Here is a 26,554-nt window from a genome sequence, read left to right on the forward strand (position 1 = left end):
TGGCTATATAAGGCAGAAAAACCTTCTTGCCAATCCATCAAACCATAAGATCTAGCTACTAAGTTTTGGAGTGGTAACCAAAACTGAGTCCCAAATGACCTCAGTTCTCCAGGGACACAGGTAATGTAGGTGATGTTTTTGTCTGCAACTGTGGTCTGTGTAACATTCCAAAGTGCCACCATGTAGCTCCCATGTACATCCTGAGGTACTGCCCATGCCCCACTATAACTGACTCTTTAACCAGGCTGTGGAGCACTCTCTCTCTCTACCAGGGTTACACCTCTCTTTTCTAATTTACATAAGGGCTATATGCTTCTTCAGAATATCACCCTCTCTTCTGAGGAAATGAGGACAAATTCTCCAGATCTGAACCTGTCCTTCACTCTTCCTACTCTAGTGCTTAGCCTTGCCCCTCCCCTCCCATACTCATCTCTGGGACAGTTTCCCGATCCCTCATTTGATGGAGCCTGACTCCACCTAGACGGTCCACCCCCATTACAGCCCCCGCCTGTCATTCAATGTGATAGCCCCACTTCTGGGAGGGTCCTGCTGCTAAGCACATAACACACCCATCAAGACAAAGACTATGGATAGTGAGAGATTACCTCTTCTCTAGATGAGAGTTATGACTGTCCAGACACTACCCATATAGGTCAGGAGCAGCTTTCACCTCCATCTTTAAAAATCCAGTGTCCTAGACCTCAGCCCAGAGCCCAAAGTCTTCTCACCATGATTCCCAGGAGGCCTGGCAGGTCCTCTCCAGGTGGTTTCTCTGGTATCCCAGAGTTCTTGAATTAAATATTTGACTTCACATTCCACATATATTGGATTGCTGTGAAACTAATAAAAATAAGACATTTGCTTAAATGTCACTATACAATAAATCAATAATGAAATACATTAAAAATTAAATTGAAAATGATTTTCCAGTGATTTACTTAAGCATAAGCGTGCACATGCACACACACACACCCCAAGGCCAATAATAAATCATTATCAGTGAAACATGTGGACAGGGATTGTAGAGCCATCCTATTTAATTGAACCATCACTTCAAAATAAAACCTCATAGTCACTAAGCAGTTATTGCTCATTATCCCATCTCCCTAGCCATTGGCAACCACCAATCTGCTTTCTGTCTCTATGGATTTACCTATTCTAGACATTTCATATAAGTAGAATTATACAATGTGCGATTTTTGGTATCCGGCTTCTTTTACTTACCGTAATGTTTTAGAGATTAATCTACATTGTAGCATGTATCAGAGCTTCATTTCTTTTTATGGCTCAATAGTAGTGCATATATAGATATACCACCTTCATTTATTGATGAACATGCAGCACTTACCACATAACTGTCTGCTTGTCTTATTCCTCCTGAGGGTGGGACTTAAATTTTACATTGTCTCTATATTCCTAATGCTTGGGCATGCAATGAGAACTGAATGAAAATTTATTTAATAAAGTTATAAAGTGCGGATAATTCCTGTTTTACTTTTACAGTGTTGTGGAGATTTGATCCTTCAGATTAAGCCAATCCCTGTTACACGTTTTTATAGCACTCTGGACTTCTCTGCCACAGTATTTACCAGGATTGTAATTAATGATTAAATTGTATTTTTTAAATGTCTATCTCCTACACACACACACACACACACACACACACACACACATATATACACACACGGTTTCTTGATTGTTGCCTTGTTCACTGCTCTATCCCCAACATTTAGCATGGTTTATTAACTGCATCTTATTTTCTATAGTTTTGATGCTTCGATACCTGGGCTTTTGCTGACCCTGGAAAGAAGCCCCTCCCAGGAATAGCTAATTCCTAGAAATAGTAAACAATTCACCCATGGGTATACTTTTCAGATACAAACCAATCTATCCAGAGCGCACATCCCAACTATCTTTTTATAGGCTCTCACACTTTAGGCCACTATCTCTCTGCCCTAATCACCCAGGGCCAAGTACCAGACAACTAGGGACAGCCCCTACACACTAGATCCCAATGAAATCATTCAAACCAGCCACCTCTCAGCCTACTCATCCTGCCTTACCTGTTCCTTTCTGCAGAAATCACAATGAAGGCTCTTGCCAGAGCTCCCCTCCCACCTCTGCCACCTTACAGACCCCGGTGCTTCCCCTTGTGGCCCCCCATTGTCTGACATGCTCCTTTCTTCCTAGGAACTAACCAACTATGTTTTACAGGGCAATCATCTCCCGATCTTTTGGCCTTACTATACCTCAAGTTTTCTATTAATATACAGTATCTGGCACTTAGTAGGTACTCAATAAATATATGTTGAATGAATGTATCAAATGAGATAAAACTCCTTGAAGATTGCAGAGTTTCAATCATGTAAGTAATTATCCCCTTTCTTTTTTCCTTCTAATGTCCTCTCCTTTATAGCATTGTGATTCGGGATGTAGATTCTCAAGCCACCATGCCTTCCTGGCTGTGTGACCTTGGACAAATTTCTCATCCTCAGTTTTCAAAATGTGAATAATAATAATAAAATAATAATAATAATAATAATATAATAATAATAATAATAATAATGCTTATCTCACAGGATTGTTGTGAGGAGTGAGTTCACATTTACCAAACTTATAACAGTGTCTGGTTGACATTAAAGTGCTTAAAAACATCAGCTTTGATTATTTTCCCACCAACGCTTCTCTCAGCTCCCCCTGCTGACGTAGTAGGCGAAGTCGGCTTCCAGCCCTCCACCCTTTAGACTGACCGTCACAAGACCTCTTGAGCCCTAGAGGACTCATGTTTCAGCCTTATCAGGGACACTGTGATAGCTATACAGAATATAGAAAGAAAAACAGCAACAATAACCCAGTTTTCTTTCCAGACAGAAGGTAGGCATACTTTTAGAGCCATTTGGCATCATTTTGCTGTCGACTTACTCTAAAATTCTATTTCTAAAATTTCTTCCCATTTGGGTCTAGAATTAGCTTTTAAACTCATAAAAGAAAAAAAACAGAAATGCAAGTTCCTCTCTTTAAATGAAACAGCCATCAATCAGCAGAAGACCATGCAGGGTGCCCTTCATTCAGCTCACATTGCTCTCTCACCTCCCCCAGCACTAAAGAGCTCTATCGTGTCCCTGCAGAATGCCTTGTCAATTTAGGAGTATGTTTGAGTGTAAAGTCCACTGTGCCGAGCTGAGAAAATGACAGAAGAACTGGGTAAAGAACGAAGAGAAATGTAAATCAAAAATAAAATCCAATCTTGGTCCAGAACAGAAAAGGATTTTAAGACTAGCTGTTTTCTTTCCCTCTGGTTATTCTCAGTGCAGAGAGAAGGCTCTGGCCTTGGCTTGGATTTTAAGATTTTGATTTTCACATAGCAGAGAAAGGCTTAGTTTTGCCTCTCTCTCTCTTTTTTTACCCAAATAAACAAATAGAAGGGAGTAGAGGGGTGGATTTGGACCAAATCATATCATAACCCTGAGTTATGGAAGAAAGAGGTAAAGGCACCTGCACACAGTATACATGCTTGTGTTAGGCGAAGTGATTTTCTGTTCATAAACTATGAAGTACTCAAAAATAAAGACCACGCCTTTCTTAATTATTTGTGAGGTCTTAGTGCCTAGCACTGGGCCCAGTTCATAGTAGGTACTCAATAAATGACAGATGAGTAGGTGGCTGGGTGGCTGGATGGCTGGATGGGTGATTTAGCCACAAGAATTAGCTAGGAAGAAAGGAGAAGTAGGTATAGATAATGATTCTGAATAATCAACAGTTCACTAAATGGTCCTTCCTTTTGGCCATCCTCACAAGGACCTTTTAAAACTAGGTAATGGCCCAAGTTCTCAAAACACATGAACTCAAATGAATTTTAATGACCTGGGCTGATAGAGCTGAATATCTAATTTTGGTCGAGGCCAACAAAATCTTGGGTCCAACTTGGATTGGCACCATGTCCAACTAGTGACCAAGAGCCAAGGAAGAGCCATTAGTAAACCAGTAAGAATATTCCCACATTCCATTACTTGCTACTGACAACCCTGATCTTAAAGCATTAATCAATATTTCCCCTTATGATTCCAGGAGATCCAATTTTTGTCTACTAGATATGACAGAGATTGCAACAGTCTGCCAACCCAAAATTTATCTTTCCTTTCCATCTTACCAAAAGAATCGTAATTTGTTTAGGGGTACTGGACAATGCAGACATAGTTAAAAAACCCATTTCTCAATATCCTTTACAGCTAGGGGTGATCAGTTAAGCAAAGAAGAATAAACCTTAATTGCTTTAATCCCTTGTTTTTCAAAACGTTGTTACTTGCAGCCTAACCCATTTCTTAACTGGTACTCCTGATATCCTATGTATTCAGTTTGAAATGATGCCACAAGAGAAGGGAGAATGCTAAAGTCCAGGAAACTAAGCAGGTAAACCAAGTTTCTATAAGTTAAGGGATTGGTTTCACATCAAAAGTTAAACAGGAGAGAGTTTAATCATCTGAAAGAGACTTATCTCATTCAAAGTAGTTACCTTGGGAGGCAGTACCTCCATTTCTCAAAATATATTTGAATCTTTTCTGAACTGTGTGCTGAGAGAACTTACAGGCTACACAGGTTCATCTTCCTTTATATTCCCATACCTTTTGGGGTCAATAATAGCACTGCCAACTTGATAACTCATCTCATTGGTCAGAAATGTTTTCATTCCAGATGACTTTTGACTATTTCAAAAAGAAAAAATCAAATATTCCTTCAAAGGATGAATTTTGTCACCACTGAGGGTATTAATATGAAATTACTAGCAAGGTGATCCTAAGTCACCCCTCTATCCTTTCTCAGAAAGACTATACATAATAGGAAAGCCACCATGGGAGAAGAGCACTAAAGACAACCATGTCAGCACATGAAAAGGTTCTGTCTCCCATGCCACCTCAGAGTTGGTCTCCTATCCCTAGTGCACTTTGAAGCTACCTCTATTCTTGGGTTAGGTCTCTTAACTCTGATCCTGTCCTGTCTTGTCTTTGATGATCTCTAAGGATGACTCAAGTTCAGTATACTCGGAACATAACAAAAGGTCCAGGAAAGTGAAGTATAGCTAGCTCTGGCCAGGACCAGAAGAAAGTGGCATCCTCAGAGTTGAGCAGTGTCTGTTCACAGGTGTGGGTGGTCCTAGGGACAAACCAAAAGATATGTATTACCTGGGGACTAAGTTTGAAGAGCTGCCCCACAGGAAAGAGAATGCTAGCAAAGCCCAGGACACTAAGCTGATAAGTCAACTACCTAGAAGTTAATGAACTGATTGATCACATTAGAAGCTAAAACAGGAGGGGAAGGAGCTAGGGAACCAGTGAGTATTGGAGAGTGTAGATGGATTGAAGGACGATTCAAAAACAAATCCTGAAGTTCAGGTGCCAGCAAAGATGGAGTGAGACCATTTTAGCCTATCTCTCCCACTAATTACAGCTAAAAATTCTGGAAAGAATTTAAAAAGCAACTAACTACCTCAAGACTCTGAAAAGTAAACAAGAGCACGTGATTTAAAGAGAGAAGTAAAAACTTGAAAAATGACAAATACAGCAGTGAGACTACTCATTTTTTCCCCTTCCTCTCCTGTCTTTGATCTAAAGGGTAGGTCACAGACAGAATGGATAACCTGCTCTTTCTAGCAGGACCAGGAGAAAAGATCCCTGTGAGCCTGCAAGTATAGGAGGAATCTGCCTTTTTGTCTTTCTTTTTTTGTCTTTCTTTTTTTCTATGAAATCTTTTTCTGCCTTAAGGCCAGCCTCAGTTGCAAAGCAGTACAGCTTCTGCCACCACAGCATAGGCACCTAAAACTGGAGTAAATAACCCATCTTTCTGGCCAGAGAAGCCATGAAGAGGGGACCCTGGTAAACAGTGTGGAGAAATTCGTGTGAGGGGAGAGCTGGAACCCATAAAAATGAACCCATAAAAATTCTAAGTTCACGCCTGAGTCGCACATACATGGAAGAGACCCAAAGATGCATTTTGCAAAGGTTTTGAAAACCGAACTACAATCGAAAATAGCCCTAGGACTTCCAGACTAACCCTGGAGGAGTATATGCCTGGACAGTCACAAAGCATGGGAAGGGCTTGGAAATCTGTATTGATACAGGGAATACTAACTGTAAACAGGACTTGTAGTCTGGACTTGAGTCAGGACTTGTAGTTTGAACCTGACTAGTTTGCCCACCAGAACAAACAGATTAACATTATCCAATGGATTTGTTAATAGACTGTATTTTAGAACAGTTTTAGGTTCTAAAGCCTGCACCTAGTTTAAAGCCTGCACTCTATAATTAACATGTTACATTTCTTACAATTAATTAACCAATACTGATATATTATTATGAACTAAAGTCCATAGTTTACTTAGATTTTTTTACTTGCTTCCTCCCCACCCTGCCCCTTCACCACCACCTCCTACCACAGGATCTCATCTATTTAGTCATCATGTCTCCTTAGGCTCTTCTTAGATGTGACAGTTTCTTATGTTTTGAGAAATACTGATCAGATGTTTTGTAGAATGCTCCTCAATGGAATTTGTCTTATTTTTGTTTTATAATTAAGTCTAGGGCTACAAAGTTTTTGGTTTTTTTTAGGTAAAATTCACATAAGATAATATTAACCATTTTAAAGTATACAATTTAGTGGCATTTGGTATATTCACAATGTTGTACAACTATCACTTCTATCTAGTTACAAAATATTTCCATCACCATGAAAGGAAACCCCGTACACATTAAAGAGTCACTTCCATTTCCCCCTCTCTCCAATCCCTGGCAACCACCAATTTGCTTACTGTCTCTATAGATTTACCCATTCTGGATATTTCTTATAAATAGAATCATACAATTTCATTTAGCAAATTTTTGAGATTCATCCATGTTGTAGCACTTTATCAGTATTTTATTTCTTTTTTATCATAATATTCTCTTGAATGTATTCCATTGTAGGGATATACCACATATTATATATCCATCCATTCATCTGTTGGAAGAAATTTGGGTTGTTTTGGATATTGTGAACAGTGCTGCTATGAACAATTGTATTCAAGTTTTTGTTTGACTATCTGCTTTCAATTCTTTTGGGTATGTACTCAGGAGTGAAATTGCTAGGTCATGTGGTAATTTTATATATAACTTTTTGAAGAATCATCAAACTGTTTTCCAAAGTGGCTGTACCATTTCATACTCCCACCAACAATGTGTGAAGGTTCAAGTTTTGTTACATCCTTGACAACATTTGTTATTATCCTTTTTATTCTAGCCATCAGTAGATGTAAAGTGGTATCTCCTTGTGCTTTTGGTTTGCATTTCCCTAATGACTAATGATGGTGAGTATCTTTGCATATGTTTCTTGGCCATCTGTCTATCTCGTTCAGAGAAATGCCTATTTAAACACTTGGCCCATTTTTTAATGGGACCTTCTAACTTTTTGTTGTAGAGTTGTAGGAGTTCTTTATATATTCTGGATACTAGACATTTATTAGATAAAAAGTTTACAAATATTTTCTATTTTCACTTTCTTAATAATATCCTTTAATGCACAAAAGTTTTTTAATTTTGATAAATTCTGATTTATCCTTTTTTTGCTTATGTTATTGTTGTCATATCTAGGAAATCATTGTCAAATCAAAGGTCATAAAGACTTATCCTTGTTTTCTTCTAAGAGTTTTGTACTTTTAGTTCTTACATTTAAATACTTTATCCATTTGGAATTAATTTTTGTAAATGAGGCAGAGGTCTAAATTTATTCTCTTCCATGTGGATATCCAGTTGCCCCGTAGCCATTTGTTAAAGATACTATTCTTTTCCTCATTGAATGGTCTTGGTGCCTTAGTCAAAATCAATTGGCCATAGATGCATGGGTTTATTTCTGGACACTTAATTCTATTCCACTAATCTATATGTCTATCTTTACACCTGCACCATACTGTTTTTGATTACTATACCTTTTTAGTAAGGGAAGTATAAGTTCTCCAACTTTGTTCTTCCTTTTTGATATTGTTTTTGGCAGTTCAGGCCCCCTTTCAATTCTATGTGAATTGAAGAATGGCTTTTCTATTTCTGCCAAAGGTCTTTGGAATTTCTATAAAGATCTCTTTGAATCTATAGATTGCTTTGGGTAGACTTGCCATCTTAATATTTAGTTTTCCAATTCATAAACATGAAATGTCTTTCTGTTTTTTAGGTCTTTTTAATTTCTTTCAGCAATATTATATAGTTTTTAGTGTACAATTTCTACATTTCTTAAGTATGTTATTCTTTTAAATGTTATTATAATTGGAGTTATTTTCTTAATTTTTTTCATTATTTATTGCTGATGACTTGTGTGTTGATCTGGACTCTGCAACTCTGCTGAATTTATTTATTAGCTCAAGTTTTACTTCCTTTCCAATTTGGATGCCTTTTTAAAATTTAATTAATTAATTAATTAATTAGCCTAAATTTTCTGGCTAGAACTTCCAGTACACCATTGAATAACAGTGGTGAAAGCAAGTATCCTTGTCTTGGTCTTAGGGGAAAACTTTTATTCTTTTACCATTGAGTATGATGTTAGCTGTGAGTTTTTTATAAATATCTTTTAGCATATCAAGAAAGTTTCCTTCTATTCCTAGTATATTAAATGTTTTTGCCATGAAAGGGTATTAGATGTTGTGACATGCTTTTTCTCCATCAATTAAAATGATTATATGGGTTTTTTTCCTTTATTCTATTAATGTGGTGTATTATATCGATTAATTTTTACATGTTGAGACAGCCTTGCTTTCTTAGGATAAATCGCATTTGATAATGATGTATAATTCTCTAATAAACAGTTGGATTTGGTTTCCTTGTGTTTCATTGAGGATTTTTGAATCTACATTTATAAAATATATTGGTCTTTAGTTTACTTTTCTCATAATATCTTTACATGGCTTCTGTATCAAGGTAATGCTAGTCTCATAGAATAAATTAGGAAGTGTACTCTTCTGTTTTTTGGAAGAGTTTAAGATGGATTGGTATTAATTTTTCTTTGAATGTTTATTACAAGTCACTTGTGAAGCCAGCTGGTCTTGGATTTTCTTTATTAGGAAATTTTAAATTACCAATTCAATCTCTTTGTTATATTTCTGTTCAGATTTATATACTCAATATCTACAAAATATTAGTAGAAACTAGAGCCTCATAATATAATATTCAAGTGTGCAGGATTCGATCCAAAATTAAGTGACATATGAAGACCAGGAAAATGTATCCAATTCTCTAGGAGAAACATAACCAATAACTGTAACTCTAAGATCACCCAGATGTTGGAATTATCAGACAAACTCTTCAAAACAGATATTATAACTACACTTTATGAGATAAAAATGAACATTCTAAACAAATGGAAAGATAGAAAATCTCAGCCAAGAAATAAAAACTACAAAAAAAAAAAAATGAAATCTTTTAAACTAAAAAAAATAATACTTTTAAATAAAATATCCTGGGTGGGCTCTATAGCAGAATAAAGATGATAATGTAAAGAGCCAGTGAACTTGAACATAGATGAATAGAAAATACACAATTTGAAAAATAGAGAACATTGAAAAAATCAACAAAGCATCAGAAGCCTGTGAGATAATATCAAATGATCTAACAATGGAGTTCCAAAGTAGAAGAGAAAAAGATTGGTGACAAAAAAGTTCTTAAAGAAATAATAATAGCAATTTTCCAAATTTATGGAAGACGAAAATTGAAAGATTCAAGAAGTTTAGCAAAATGCAGTATGAAGAAACGCATACCAGACTCGTCTAATCAAATTGCAGAAAACCAAAGATTTTTTTTAAAAAAGTCTTGAAAGCATCCACAAGAAAACAACACATTACATATGAAGAAACAATTTAAATTTCTTTGGATTTCTCATTAAAAACTATGAGGCTAGAAAAAAAATGGAATACATCTTTAGTGTGCTAAAAGACAGTAACCTCAACTCAGAATTCTATATTGAGTGAAAATATCTTCAGGACTTAATATGAAATAAATATATCCTCAATTATTAAAAAGTAAAAGGATTTGTCCTCAATTGACATCAATTAAAAGAATGCTAAATAAAATCTATAGGCTGGAGGAAAACTGGTAACTTCAGGAATCAAAGAAAGGCAACCGGATTAGCAAAGATCTGAATAAATATTAAATTACTTTTCTCCTCTTACATCCTTTAAGATGTGCATGACTTTTGAAAACAAAATTTACAACAATATATGGTGGGCTTTTCAATGTATATACAGAGTAATATGAACTATAGGGTTGTAAAGCTTCTGTTATATTTTCAATGGTAAAAGTTGGTAAAAAGTTGACCGCATATTCTCATACTAAGAACAACCATTTAAAAATGCAAAGAGATATAGGCAAAAAGCCAAGAAATAAACAAAAAGAGAATATTGAAAAATTTTCAAATAATCCAAAGAAGCCAGGAAAAGGGGAACAGAAAAACCAAAAAAGGCAGAGGGGAGACAAATGGATAACAAATAATAAAATAGTAAATAAAATAACTTAAAAAAAATGGCTTTCAAATGCATTATGCTAAGTGTAGCAAGCCAATTAATAAAGTTGAATACTGTATAATTTCATTTATATGACATTCTGGAAAAGGAAAAACTGTTAGGATGGGAAACAGATCAGTGGTTGCTGGATATAGAGAAGAGGTTGGTTTGATTACAAAATGGCAAAACAAGAAAAAAAAATGTTGGTATAATGGAAGTGTTCTGCATCTTCATTATGGTGCTGATTACACAACTGTAAGCATTTGTCAAAACTCATAGTAAACTTAAATATAAAAATCTTTAAAGTCCTGAGACTATGACAGTCCATCGCTGCACACCTCTTTCCTGGGTGTCTTCACAAGAGTCTGGCTTGACAGCTCCCTTACAAATTGGGGACTTAAAAACTATAACACTGCAATAAGCACTCGTTATCTAAACAGGGTAGCCCATTTGAGGGAAAAAAATCTGTTTAGACCATTAGCTAGCTGGACTACATTACTAATTATTCCAGAGAACAAAATCACTCTTTTTAAAGATTGTTTTTGAAAAGCTACTATCATTTCAACTTGAGATGCCAGGAATACACTTATCCTGGACTTGGCAGAAAATCCAGGACTCCTCCTCCACACTACCCTCCCAGAGTAGGAGATGAATAGGTGTCTTAGAAGTTGCCAAGACAGGAAGGGATTTGCACTGATTAGGCAACTGTTCCTGGGTGGCAGTAATATGTTCCAAGTGCCTCTAGAGGATTTTTGAGAGCCAATATGAAGTAAGCGTAGCAACAAAACGTAGGGTAGAAAAACCATAGCGTAAAAAGGAAAATATGTGTAATTTATAGTTGGTATCTGACAATTCATACAGGACTATACACCTAATAAGTAGCTTATTTTTAACAGTATCCACAATGTATCCCAAAAAATGATTGGCTGCATGTGCATTGAGAAAGGCAAAACTACCTTACTCTGTAATAGTAACCCATCCACCCTCCTATCATGCCATGGGTTTCCACAAACAAATCTGTGCCTTGACTTTAATGCTCTCCTTGCCTGGCTATGACTTCACTTTGGATGTCCAAACATCCATGTGAGACACAATGAAAACTGCTGAATTAGCACTTCTTAGAAATATTGTTCCTGCTTGTGAAAAGGTTCGTAACAGGCCACCCCAAGATATGCTACACTGGCATGTGGATTATTTGGGGCTGAAGGCAACTGAGACCCTGAGGACTCAAGAGAAGCCTTTACCTCTTCCTCAAATAATTTAAATTTTGGACCTTGTTCATAAGAAGAGCTATCCCCAGAAATAACTTTTTATAACCTATCTATACAGCAAAGCAAACATCTAATTACTAAACATGTGCTCTGCTTATCATCTTGCCAATGACCTTCCTCCCACTGAAGCCTTAAGGACAGGGTCTCTGACTATCTTGTATGTAGGATTCCCATATGTACATATGTAATAAAATTTGGTTATTTTCTCTTGTTAATCTGTCTCATGCCAATTTAATTATTAGACCAGCTGGAAGAACTTAAAAGAGTAGAAAAAGATTTCTTCCTCCCACACAGTGACAAGATTAGAAACACACTTACATGAAAATTAGCTTCTGAAGGTTATGTGTTATCTATAGGAGTCTGCACTATCATTTTCAGTGGGCAATTTCTAACTCAAAGGCCATTGATTGATTAGAAGAGCTTTGTGGATGCAATTTCCAGCAACAAAGTAAAGTTCTGTGAGGAGCAGGCAGCAGTGTTCATGACATGATGGAGGAGGGGCAGTGTTCTCACTCAGGCTAATGAAGGGCAGCAATGAGCAGGCTGCTGTTACTTTAGAATGTTTCTGCATGGACCAGCTACTAACTAAATCAAAATTACTATTTGGCCTTTAAATTTTAATATCACACTTAACGATCAATTATTAAGCAGGAATTCTTGCCAATTCCTGGTTTTCCTCTGTCTTCATGATGTTTCCAACAGCCTAGCCTGTTCTGACAATGATAGCTGAGGCCAGCTCACCTTACCTTGCTTATCATATCCATTATCCTCTACCTCTGCTGGGAATGCAAACCCTGCCAGCCACCTATCCTCCATGGTACTGCCATCCCCAAGCACCTACCCCAACTTTCCACTTGACATGATAATCATTCCCATCTTCCGTACCCTCTCTTTGGTACCCTCTGGACTCTTCTTTCCTGGAAACAAAAAACAATTGAAACCCTCACCAAATGTTTTTTCCACTATGAAAATCTGGTTCTGCCTTGAGGACATTGACTCTCCATCCCCTTCAAGTGGTATCTGCCCTTTTACTAGATCTCTCCTAATTCTCAAGGGAGTCAGCATTTTCCCATTGCTCTTCTGTAAATCAATAGTCTTCCCCTATAAGGTCAGTACCATCAGTTCTGCTATACTGTCTCCCAATAAGCTCTACCCTCCTTTCCTAGGCTCCAGCTCATCTTCTGGGATGTCCTATAGGTCTCTAGGAACTCTTCATCTGTTCCCCAAACCCACTGCTCCTCCCAGTCTCTCTTTACATAGCTCCCATCCTTCAGCTCATGCTGATCTTTCCTCCTGGCTGCTCACTCATCCCTGTGACAATCTCCTGATCAGCCTTTGAACCCAAGTTTTGAGTCACCTCTATAAAAGAATCCCCAATCATTTTCTAACTTCCAGGAAGTGCAGAGACCTTATTCCTCCCTTCTATTAGATACTGTAGATTGTTGTAGTACAGTAATTACTGAAAAAAATTGGAATTAATTAATATGGTCTCTCCCGATTGACCTAGAACATACTAATAGCATCCTTCTTTTCCTTCCTCTCTTCTTCTTTCTCCACCTGTTTCTACTCCTCCTCTCTCTTTTTTCTTTTTCTTTTAGTATCTTATTTTTTTATGCATAGTTCTGTCTCTGGCTATGTATCCTTGCTGAATGAAGAAATGAATAATTTTGGTAGAATAAAAAATGTCTGAGTAATCTATCTTCATTTAACAGATGGGGAAATTAAAACTGGAACCCAAGGACGTAATATGACTTCTCAGCGTCACATAATTTGTATCAAACCAGTACTAGAATCTAGATTTTCTGAATCCTAGCTCAGGGATTCTTCATAGTGTGCCACACTTCCAGTACTTAGATGATTTCGGTTTTTAAATTAAAGATTTCAATCATTAAAATTATATAAATACACAAAAAGATAAATTTATTCTGTTAAATTTTTTAGAAGACTTTTAAGAATGGTAATGATATGTTTATACTTTTAAAAGAAAGAAAAGATAAATCCTCCCAGACACCTACAAAAAAGAATCACAAGAATTATATCTACACTGAAATTAAAGAAATCTATATCATTTTTACCAACTTGAAAGACTATCAGCCAGAGGAAACATGGTTTGGATTGAATTGAATGACATCTTATTCACTGAAGCATGACAATGTAACATGTTGAGTGAATCAGCTATTGGGAGGTGGGATGGGCAGGGAGACACCAGTACACCTCAAAGGCTCTCAAGTAAAGTAGCTGGTGACCTTACTTGATTTTAGAACATCTCAAGTTAATAGTTCACTGGGGCAGGAAGGAGTGGTGTAAATTAGGATGCTCTGAAGAAGAAATTACACATTAACCTATACTAGATGCTGAGGGAGTTCTACCAGTCCAGACTATAATTTAAATGTGATCAAGAAAAGATAATTTACTAAATTTTTGAGGAGAATGAGCAACCAGAAAGAAGAAGGCTAAACTAGGTAACTAGCACAAATGGCTCCCAATTTAAAAGATTTAATCCAGGAAACAGAAGATAATCTCTCATAAATTCTAATTAATATTCACAATGACATCCAAGAGGATAAAACAACAACCAAAAGCTCCTATGAAAAAGAAAGAAAACAATAATTAAAGAAATATAATTAAAGAAATATAACATTTGAGAAGGGATCTGACTAGCAGAAAGAACACTAGTGAAAATATAATTTTGGAATTGCCACATCTGCTCAAGAGAGTCTCCTTAAACATGATAAAATGACAAAGGGGCTAGAAATTACAAAGTGAGGAACTAACTTGTAATTAGCTCATAGGTTAAGTCTGAGTTAATATCAGTATCTCTTTAATAGCAGTTACATACATTGCAAATATACACAACAAGCAAAGCCATTATTAATAAATACTAGATGGTTAACAGTAAAACCTTTTTTTTCCTTCTGAGTTGTCTCAACCCAACCCAAAACAATTAGGCCCATTCTCATGGGCCAGTAGAGATAATCTTAATTACGCACAATACTTTGTCCCAAACACTTAGACATTCCTCCTAAAGAACCCATGTGGGAAAGCACTAGTCCAAAAGAGTTAGCTTTGTGCCAAGCCCCATCTTTCCTTCTACATGAGATGGAGAGAAAATCAGCCTTGCATAAAACCTAGGCTACTGACTAACTCAACTCCGGAGCAAAAGACTTGTAGGAAATACTCATCGTTTGAGAACAAACAGTAATTTTCACCATAGGTCAGTCTTAATCCAGTTTAACAAATAGTTACTTTACTGAACAAAACTCTTAACATCTCAATCTGAAGCAGCCGCACTTGGGTTAATTCAAGACCTTCCCCTAAATAGGTACTTTTCTTATATGACTAAAGAGGTTCGTCAAAATGTACTTCCCAGAATAAAGAGTTGTACACACTCCAAAATGATTTTCTCTTCCATCCTAATATATTAAAACTACTGCAAATTCCAATTCTTAGCATTACATATAATAGTGAAAATTAGTTTTAAATTATTTTTTGAGAAATGAATGGAAGAGGGAGAAATATGAATAAAAGTTCAGATTTCTTATTAAAAACCAGGTCAAACAGGGAAGAAAAGAGAAGTAAATGCATGTTTAATTTTTTGGCTGTGAACACTGGTGTTTATGAATAATGTTTAATTCTTAACTTTGATAGACCAATGTAGGATGAAATATGTTTGCAATAATTTAAGGGTAACTACTATTAGAATAACATTTAGATGTAATATTTAATATCACTAGAAGAGAAAAAAAGAACAAAAATTGATCAAACAAGGAAGAGGCAGGAAAGGTGAAAAAAGGAAGCAATAAGAAATCACAATGAACATAAAACATAAAATAAGATGTCAAGAGAAAAACTGAATGTATCATTAATTACAATAAATAATGTGCATGGATAAAATTATTCTCTTTGCTATGGCTTATATTCAGTAAGAAAAGAACAGATTCAGTGACAGAGCAAAAATCAGCTAAATGCCATTTCTAATGCACATACCTACAACAAATAAATAATAAAGGAAAAGATAGAAAATAGAGAAGTGAGGAAGAATATATCAGGAAATGCTAACAATAACAACTGGCAAAAATATTAATATCGCACAAAGTACACTTTAAAGTCAAAACATTGAATAAGGCTAAGAGAAATTTTACTGCTAAAAGATACTATTTCTAAAGAAATTGTAACAGTCATAAATGCACACTAAACTACATTGTAGGGAAAAAAAAAAAGAAAAAAAATTTAGAAATTCAAGAAATTTTGATAAGATCACAATAAATTTTAAAATTATATGTTGAAATTTAACAGATCCAATGGAAAAATAATTAATATGATTAGAGTATTTGAATTATACAACAAGCTTTATGTAATGGACATACTACTTTTGTAGAAACCAGAAAAAAATTTTAATGTTCATGTACTATTTACAGAAATTGTTTATAGACTGCGCCATAAAGAAGATCTTAATAAATTTGTATAGGTAATTGATAGTGTTGATATAAGAAATGTCCAAACATGTAAAGAAGTTTTATAAGAATTTATTTGAGCCAAACTGACATATTCTGGGAAGAAAGATCTCAAATGCCCTGGAGAATAACAGTTTTGCAGTTTCTTTTATGCATTTGAGATTAAGGAAAAAAGATTACATGATACTGGGAGGCAAGGAGGGGGTTTGATTACAGCCTATTTAACAAGAATGTGTGCTCTCCTGAGGGTAGTTACATTTATTTCAAAGCTATGTTAACCTAGATGCACAAAAATAATGAGCAAGTCTTGTTTAAGGCAAAGGTAAACCTTTTACTAAAAAAGTTATAGGCCTGGGGCATAACTACTAACCATGATCTCCCCAGTTATGAATTTATAATCAGATCACCCTATGGGGTTACTTTCCATAGAACCCCTTTTTTTGTCCACAATAGATAGATACATACATACATAGCAATTTAACATACCACATTTTCTAAAAACAAAACTAAATAAACCACCAAAATATAGCCCCCAATCTACTTAGAAATTTAAGAGCACTCATAACTTTTAAATTAGAAATGAAAAATTACAGTAACAGATTAAGTAATTAGAAAATGACATCAAAAGAGCTCTACATTTCAAAACCTATGGAATGTGACCAAAGTCTTATAAAAAATGCAAAAGTATTTGAAAAGTAGTCTCCTTATTGCTTAAGAGCATGGATTCCAGAGTCAAGTTAGACAGGTTCCAAACCCAGCTCTTCCACTTACATAATTCATGTGACCTTGGAATAATTATGTAACTTCAGTTTCCTCATATGTAAAATGGGAATGATAATAATATTTATCTCTCAGGGTGTTATGAAAATGAAATGAGGTAATCCATGGGGTCTCTGGAGATAGATTAAGATAAATAGATACACAGATAGAGAGAGAAAGGGGGAAGAGAGATTGAGACCATTGAGGAGGAGGTTGAGTTTGGGAGATTGATTGATTGCTTGATTGATTGAGAGATTTCAAAAATGTTAGGGGCTGAATTTTGTCTCCCCTCCCAAAAGGTGAATTTCTAACATCCAGTACCTCAGAATGTGACTATATTTGGAGATAGAGCCTTTAAAATGTAATTAAATTTAAATGAGATCATTAATCTCATTTAAATGTGGGACTTAATCCAATCTGACTGATGTCCTTATAAGAAAAAGTGATTTATTTGTATGCATAAAAAAATCTCCAGAGAAAAGACCATGTGAGGACACAGCAAAAAGGAGGCCATCTGCAAGCCAAGGAGAGAAGTCACAGAAGAAATCAATCTTGCCGGCACCTTGATCTTGGACTTCCAGCCTCCAAAACTATAACGAAATAAATTGCATTGTTTAAGCCACCCAGTCTGTGGTACTTTGTTACAGCAGCCCTAGCAAACTAATATGGACAGTGGCAGCAAACCTGCCCACCATGGCAATGTGAAGTGGGCAGGAGACAGACTTCTGTTGCTCCTGAAAGTCTCAGTTGCCAGCTCCCTCGTGATGTGAGCCTCACTGAACCAAGTGTGGGTATAATGTTAAAGATATGTGTATTTCATCCAACACTGCCCCTAAAAAAAGTCATCCTTTTCCTCCAGTACCCAAGTGGAAAAATAGAGATTAGATCCAACAACGGAGAAAAACTTGCCTGTGGTGAGCTTACTGAGTCCAGCACTCTGCACACTACACTTTATGGTCAATTTAAAGGATTTTCAACAGCAATTTTGTCTATGTGAAATTTTAGTCTTATGGAGTACTTTAGAGCTTAATCTTTACCTAAGCTGTCGCTCCACAGAATAGCACTGTATCAAGTTTGGTGCTGACAGGGAAGTGTACAAAAAGATAACCAGAAAAATAAAGTTGAGCGTTTGTGTGTGTACATGTGTTTGTTCTCACTACATGGAGTGTGAGTTCCCAGCCCCACAATTCGATCCTCCTACTTGAAGATTCCTCCCCGCAAAAGCTTACATCCAACAGCAAAGGAGGCAACAAAAGATCGCTATCAATACCTATATTAGAATGGAGTTGCCCACTCTGCCAGTACTGTGCTATCAGTGGACTCTCCTGGATGAAGTCTATACAGTCAAGGTTCGCCTCAGTGATTTGCAGGACTGGACTCCTTAGGATTAGCTGTGAGCTGTTGACCCACCCCCAGCCATCCTGACCTACTTGGTCAGAGTGGAGGCAGAGAGGTGAGGAGATGAGAGAAAGGGCTGGTTCAGCCCAGGCTGCTGCCCACAGGAGGCAGGAAGCCCAGGAGAGGCAGTAGGTCTGCTAGGTGGGCTGATTCCAGCAACAGAGTGAAGGGATGACTGTGCATAATCTCACCTGAAGTAAAATGTCGCCCTAGCATCGTTTCAAATTTCAGACTCTGTTCAATCATAAAACATGACTTTTCCTCTTTGGAAGACAGGAGGGGAGAATAAGTGGAAATGAAAATTTTATCTATAATAATCTCTATAGGAATTCAGTCATGTTGTAGACTTGGCATTTCACGTAGGTCAAGGAAAGGTGGATGCTTCATAAATAATGCTGGATAATGGGAAAGGTGGAAAGAAGAATCATTAGATCCCCTCACCCCACCTCCAAAGTTGCTAGCATAAGGAAAATAAATTCCATATAGTCACAAACTTAAATATTATAAAACAATAAATAAAATTATTTAATATAAAAAAACTTTCTCTAATTATGGGTTGGAAAATTCTAAGCATAACACAAAACCCACAAGTCATTAAAAAAAGATTATACTAATAAAAATTATACAACTATTTAAATATTAAAGATGTTATAAATGAAATTAAATAGCTGACAAACTATAGAAAATATTTGTGAAGAAAATTTGTAAAGAAAAGACAAAATAAAAATGGCCAACGAGCATATGAAGAGACTTCACTAACAAGCAAAAAAAGACAAATTATCACAGTAATGAAATACCGCTTTTCATTCATCTGATTGGTAGACAACATCAAGTACCTGAGAAGGTGTGAAAACCAGGCCTGGTGGGAGGTCAACTGGTACAAAAGAACAATTTGTTGATTTATATTAAAATATAAAAGAGTCTCCCTGAAGGCATACCTGGCCCAGGCTTGGGGATCAAATCCACAGGTCGAAACCACAACCACACCCACCAGCGAGTACCTGTCCTGAGTTCCTGGACCCTTTCACCCTTTCTTTAGGTGGAGACAGCAGCCTGAGGGTGCTGGTTTCCCGGGGAGCAGGTTACCTGTGTGGACCAGGTTTGATACTGGAGAGAAAGGAGCCTCTCCCTTGGCTCTTTCCTGGGCTGTGGGAATATCAGAAAACCTCAGGGCCTGCACCTCCATTCCCTTCCTGCTACTACCCCCCAAACCATGCCCACCAATCTCAAGGCCCCATCAAATTGGAAAGGAAACACTTCCTGGGGGCAGTTCTTCAGCTACTATTTTCTCGTGTGGAAAAGACATTCCGACTCTGCCAACCCACAGTCCACACGTCTGGGGGCCCCATCCTGCCTCCTCACACCTCTGTGCTGACAGGTCTGGTGTAGTGTCCTTGCTGGGTCTAGACCTTCAGTAGTAGCCTCTGTACTGCAAGGTTTCAGCAGCGTCAGATTCAGGTCACAGCCAGCTTCACCCAGCCGTGTCCTCAGACCCACACACCCAACCAGAGGCAGTCCGTCGTCCGGTGCAATCATCTGTGCCAAAGTAAGCAATTAAGTCTTCTGCTAATTATTATTAAAAGTGTTATTAAAAAGTATATACATTCAAGCTAGTGAATCCCTTTGGGGGTACCTACCCCAGAGAAAGCTGACATATGTGCAAAAGGAAGTGTGTTCACCGTGGTTCCTAATAGTGATCTACTGTAAACAACCCAAAATATTTATCTGTAGAGAGTGGAGTGCTGGGTCTATATTATAAAATATCACATTGTGGTTTAAAATAATAAAGCAACTATATATGCACTGATATGAAAGATAATCAAGTCACATTTTTTAATTTATTTATTTAAATTAGTTTCAAGTACACAGTATATCGATTAGACAGCTATATAATTCATAAAATGTTCCCCCCAATTGCTCCCTCCCTCTCCTGACCCTCCACCTAGCCAATGTATTAATGCTAACTGCATTCCCTATGCCTCGCTCCCCAACCCCACGACCATCCATTAGACCATCCTTCCTTTTAGTCTGTGTGTATCTTTTAATCTGAAGTGAGTTTCTTGTAGGCAGCATATGTAGGGGTCTTGTCTTCTTATCCATTCAGCCACTCTATCTTTTGGTTGGAGTACTTAATTCTTTTTCATTTGAGGTACTTATTGATAGGAATGTAGTTGTTACCATTCTTTATTCTTGTTTTTGATACATGCTTTTTCTTCTTAAAGAAGTCTCTAACATTTCCTGTAATACTGGCTTGGTGGTGATAAATTCCTTTAGCTTATTTTTGTCTGGGAAGCTCTTTATCTGTCCTTCAACTCTAAATGATGCCTTTGTGGGATAAAGTATTTTTGGTTGTATATCCTGGGTCTTCATCACATTGAATATTTTTTGCCAAACCCTTCTGTCCTGCATAGTTTCTTTTGAGAAATCAGCCTCCAGTCTTATGGATGTTCCCTTATAGGTAACTATCTGTTTTTCTCTTGGCACTTTTAATATTCTTTCTTTGTATTTAACCTTTGGCATTTTAATTATGATGTGTCTTGGCGTGGGCCTCTTTGAATACCTGTTTTTTGGGATTCTCTGAGCTTCCTGGGGTTTTATGTCCACTTCCTTCACCAGGTTCTGGAAGTTTTCCTTCATTATTTTTTCAAACAGCTGTTCAGCATCTTGATTTTCTTCAGTTACGCCAATCAGACAGATATTTTGACCCTTAAAATTGTCCCATATGCTCCTTAAATTATTTTTAGAGTCTTGGCATCTTCTCTCTTGCCATTTTGATTGAGTGTCCTTGGCTTTCCTGTCCTCTAGATAGGGCATGTGATCCTTTAATTTATTCACTGTGTTTATTCCTTTGTTTATTCCATTGAATATACTTCTCACCTCGGATAACGTGTTCTTCATTTCAGACTGGTTCTCTTTTATAATTTCCATTTCCATTTTCATGTTTTTTATCTCTTTGTTGAAGTTCTCACTGAATTTATCTACACTTCCCAAAAGTTTATTGAGCATCTTTATAACCAGTGTTTTGAACTCTGCATCTGTTAGATTACTTGACTCCATTATATCTGGATCTCTGTTCTGTTCTCTCATATGGTTTCTGCTTCTTTGTCTTCCCATTTTGGTTGCCATGTCTGTTTCTATGTACTAAGCAAAGCTCCTAAGTCTCCCAGTCTTATTAGTGTGGATTTGTGAAGTAGGTGTCCAGTGGCACAGTCCCAATAGGAGTTCAGCTGCAGGCCAAATTTAGCTCCTGCTTGTGCCTGTCCAGGGCCACCTGTTAAGATTCAGCAAGCAATCCACAGGTGCTGTGCTTATAGTTGCCTCAAAAGGCCACACCAGAAACCTAGGCCAACTGGCTCCTCCAGTGTGAGTCTCAGCAAGGAGCACCTGACTCGCTGAGGAAACACCTGGATGTGGCTTGGGTGGGGCCACAAGTTGGGGGAGGTGGGGTTTCAGGGAATCCTCTGGGCGGAGCGACCTCTATTCTCCAGTTTGATGATGTCTCTGCTAGGGCTGTGCTGAGTCTGCGCATTGGGATGGGGGAGGGCTCAACAGAAGAACAATGGATACCTCTGGCACTTCTGTACAGAGTGAGTCTCCCCTCAGCCCTCACTCCGACAATGTCTCCCTGTAAGTCCCTGGTGCCACCTGAGCACAACCAAATTGGCATTGTTGCTCAGAGAGAATGGGTCTGTCACTGTGAAAATCCGCTTGCAGATGCGGCCCCTTTAAGAGGTATCTGCTGCCGCCACAGGCTCCGTCTCACTCAGCCACTCAAGATCAGGCAGCCCTGTGTCCTCACTCCATCCTACCTTCTCCCGTTGCAGTGTGATTTCGTGGATTTCTCTCTAGTTGTATGGCTTGTTCATCTGGATCCCAGGCGATTTTTCCTTGCTGTTGCTCCTTGTTTCCGTCACAACATTGATTTGGTCACTGGAGGGATGAACAAAGCCTCTATCATTTATGCCATTTTTTTTCCTCCTCCCCTCAAGTCATATTTTTGAGTGAATCAACAACCTTCAGAATAATGCAGACCATATCATTCATTTACTTGTATACGTACACATAAATGTACATATGTGTGTTTGTGGCTCTGCATGCCTCTATATGTATTCATTTATATATAAAGCCATAAAACTATGTAATTTTATGGGAACATGAATATGCAAGTACATAGCTTAAAAATTGGGAAGAATAAACACCAAATAAGAACGGTAGTTACCTGTGAGGAGAGGGTGAGTGGTCAAAATAATGTCTTAATTTTTCCCAAGGAGAGGATAGTCATTAAAATTAATTCCATATTTGTAAGAAATTCACAAATAAATACAACTGGCCAATAAACTTTGTGAAAAGTTGTTTAACTTTGCCATTAATCAAAGATATACAAATGTTTTAAATGGCTAGTGTTATCCTTTCACTCAGCAGTCTGGAAAAAAGTAAACCGTGTGAGAATTTAGGCTGTTGGCAAGGGTATGGGTGCAAGGAGTGTGTCGGACATCCTTCATGACCCTGCACACCCTTAGCCCACCTGTCTATCCAGCTGTTGCTTCAGCAACCAGTTGTGCGAGGTACAGCCTGATAGCTTCTGTCCTCAGCACACTCAGCCTCTTGCTCTCTCTGCTGCACTTCACCCCACACCTCAGCTTCTCCTTCCTTCAAGCTAGCTGGACCATACTGGGCATGTGAACCACATGGTAAAGGTCCAGAAGGTGACAGACACATCCAGGGGGAAGCTTGACAGGAGCTGGGAACAAATGCCCCCAGGGGTGCCCAGTTCAATAATTTGCCCATGCACTGGCTCTTTCTCCTTCCCTGTTGACCTTCCCCACTCTCCCACTTCCATTCCTTGCTTCCCAAAGTAAACCACCTGCACACAAGCCCTGTCAGGTTCTTCCTTCAGAGGAAATCTAGGACTGTCTGGGATCTGCTGGAGGACAGATGCATTTGCACAACATACTTGGAGTTTAGTTTGGTGTGTGGAGTAAAGGGTAGTTACGCATAACCCTGGTCTCTACGGTTCCACTTCTAGAAATTCATTCTGCTGAAAACTTGCACAAGGGCAAAAAAATACCTTTATTCGTCCATTTATGATGGATTCATTTATTATATCTGTTCATCCATTCGTGTTCATCTATTTATTTTGTTTTGTTCCAGGCACATGGTGACTATGGCAGATAAACTCGAGTTACTCTTCTTCTATTAGGAGGGATTCAAGAATAAAGGACAGACAAGCACACAAACAAATGAATGTGTGGGAGTCTCCTCACTCTCATTCTTCCTGATAGCAAAGGAAGAAAAGCAAGAAACTTCCAGAATGAAAGGAAAGGAGTTAAATAAATTGTATTGCACCAATACAATGAATTAGCATGAAGCCATTAAAAAGAAGCAGTTTCATAAGTGCTGATATGGAAAGATGCAAAATATTTATTTAGTGAATAAAGTTAGTTGCAGAACAACATGTTTAGAGTGACTCTATTTTTTAAACAAGTTATTTCCACACACATGCTCACACACACACCAGGATTATATCTCAAATACTATTAATAAATTTTCCATTTTTTCCTAAGTACATAACATTTGTGTGCCTGGAGATAATTTGGGTCTGTTGCAGAAAAGATAAAAAAGGAAAGATAGGAGGAGTTAGCATCTGACATGCAGAATATTTTCCTGAAAGAGGATCACCAGATGTTTTTATACCCCTCAGAGTTCTCCTGTGGTATGGAGAAGAGGCATCTTTGCTTACCTACAGTGGCAGCCGAGCCATGAGTTCAGTGTGGCAAAGAAGGGTTTGATGTAGGAGAGAGGAAGGGAGGACAGGAAAGGCAAAGAGGAGGATGAACAGGTCAGAAGTGCAGGTCTTATTGTTATTTTCTCCCACTGTGGTTTCAACCCAGAGAGGAAGAAATGCAGTAAAAACAGAGACACTGAGTATGGTGGGCTTTGGCTTCTGCTGCCTCTCTCAGACTCTGAAAAGGGCTCACTGCCTAGCTGTCCCTACCAACCTCAGGTGTGGCCACATCGACCTGGTAGAACAGTGGGCAAGGCAGAAATAGCCCTGGGCTGACCTCAGTGTCAATAGGGCATGGACACTGGATGGACATCCATGGGCCTGCTGCAGGCCTGTTATGGTGGCATGCACTGACCTTGCAGCAGAGGCCAGGCTGAGCAGGTGAGAGGCCTGAATGGAGGACAAGGCATTGAGAGGCTCAGGAGTCTGCAGACAGTGGTAGCAGTCAGGATTTCCTCAGCCAGGGGGAGCCAAGTGGGAGACAAGACTGTGAGTGACTGGAGCCAAAGCGTTCATTGCAAATGCCAAAGGAAAGCAACAGTGGGAGCATGGGACATCCCCAAGCAGATGACACAGCCCGAGAGTGCCAGATCTTCCCCTCTGACCAAGCTCATTGACAGCCTCCACTTTTTCACCCATGAAACAAAGAGAATGACAGGAAAGGAGAGAAGAAGGTGATCTGAAAATTTGGGCATATTTGCCTAGAGAAAGTGAGAATTATCTGAGGAAATTGTTTACATTTTCAAATCAAAATTTGAGCCATACTGGACATTAATTTACATTTTTTATTTAAAAAATAGAGCATAATTTGAAATGTTCCCCCTGCTAACCAGTGTGGTAGAGCTCTGGAGAAAGACCAGTTAGATGTAGATAAAACCAAGAACCTAATTGTCTCTGCACTTCTGAGTCACAGTGTGAGTCAAAAGTCTAATGAGATGCCCAAGCTTTGACTTCTGGAAGCAGGACTGGTCCCAGGTGAGTGAAGGCCCAAATGGATATTTTCCCTCCTACTATGTACACCTGGTACTTTTTAAATAATTTTACAAATCTGGAGAGATGTAGAAAAACAAAAAACAAAAATCTGACAAATAGTTGGAAAGCAGCTTCTCTCTTTCATAAAATCCCTCATTCTAGACTTCCTGAATCCCTTTGACTTTTCCTTTTTATATTCTCTTAATTACCAACCAATATTTAGTGTCTAGTTTTTCTCTCAATGACCAATGAAGTCTGACAAAAAAAGTTAAACTTTTGTTTTTCTTTCTTTTAAAGTTTTCTATTTTTTAAAGTTTAAAAATTTCTTTTAAAATTTCTTTTGCACAAGAAACTTCTATTTTCCTTTCTTTTTCCACGGCATTTCATAAGATCTACCAACTATCTTCAGTCGTCAGCTCATGACTATAGAAACCAGAAGAAAGGCAGTATTATCGTGCCTAATTTCTACCCGATTTGGGGCCTGACAATCCTTCACTCCGGGAGAAATCTTATTTAAAAGACATTTGAGATAAATGACAAAAATAAACAAGCAGGTCACCCCAGCCTCCCTATTGGTCTTGCCTTACCACTCCTGGCAGCAACAGGCCCTGTTGCGGGGTTTGATGTTGCAAGTTTTATTTCAACTCTGAGCCTGGTCACTGGTCGCCTAGCTTTGGGAATGCCTCAGGAATCATGCAGAGCAAAAGTGGGTATGCTTCACCCTCCCCACAATGGGCTCCTAAGAGACTATAGAAACACAATGATCCCTCCAGGAGGAAAGGTGGAAAGGGAGTGGAGCAAGGGAAAGGGGAAGGAAGACAAGCAAATGTCTACTTAGCATCTTCTACTTGGAAAGCATTATGCTAGGAAAGCACTTTCACATAGTGTATCTCAATTGATTTTTTAAAGGTGGATTTTATTTATTTAACAGCTTTATTGAGGTGTATCAATTAATTTTTATATCCCAACTGACGAGCACATGCATATTACTACAACCATTCTTCAGATAAAGAAGAGGTTCAAAGAAATTGAGCAACTTCCCCACTATCACACAGCTTTTACACAACAGAACAGGTATTTGCTGCAGGTCTCCAAACTCCCCACACCTCACTGACTCTACCACTTCTGCCACACCAAAGAGGGAAAAAAACAAGCCTTATCAAAGAGGATCTAAATTATCTCTGTGGGAAAAACTGTTAACAGGAATATGAGCAGAACTCAGGCACATTTCTGCTTATTTTTTACCTAAAACATTCTCAAACTGTGTGATTTCTCTTCCAGACCAGAGTAAAAATCTTTCCCTGCCCTACAACTGCACAGCTGGAAACTTTGTGCATATTTTGTACACATTACCTCTTGAAATAGCAAAAATCAAATGACTCCTTCTAGGCTATGAAAGTCCACC

The sequence above is a fragment of the Pteropus alecto genome, unplaced genomic scaffold (genome assembly GCF_000325575.1).
Source record: "Pteropus alecto unplaced genomic scaffold, ASM32557v1 scaffold121, whole genome shotgun sequence".
NCBI lineage: Eukaryota > Metazoa > Chordata > Mammalia > Chiroptera > Pteropodidae > Pteropus > Pteropus alecto.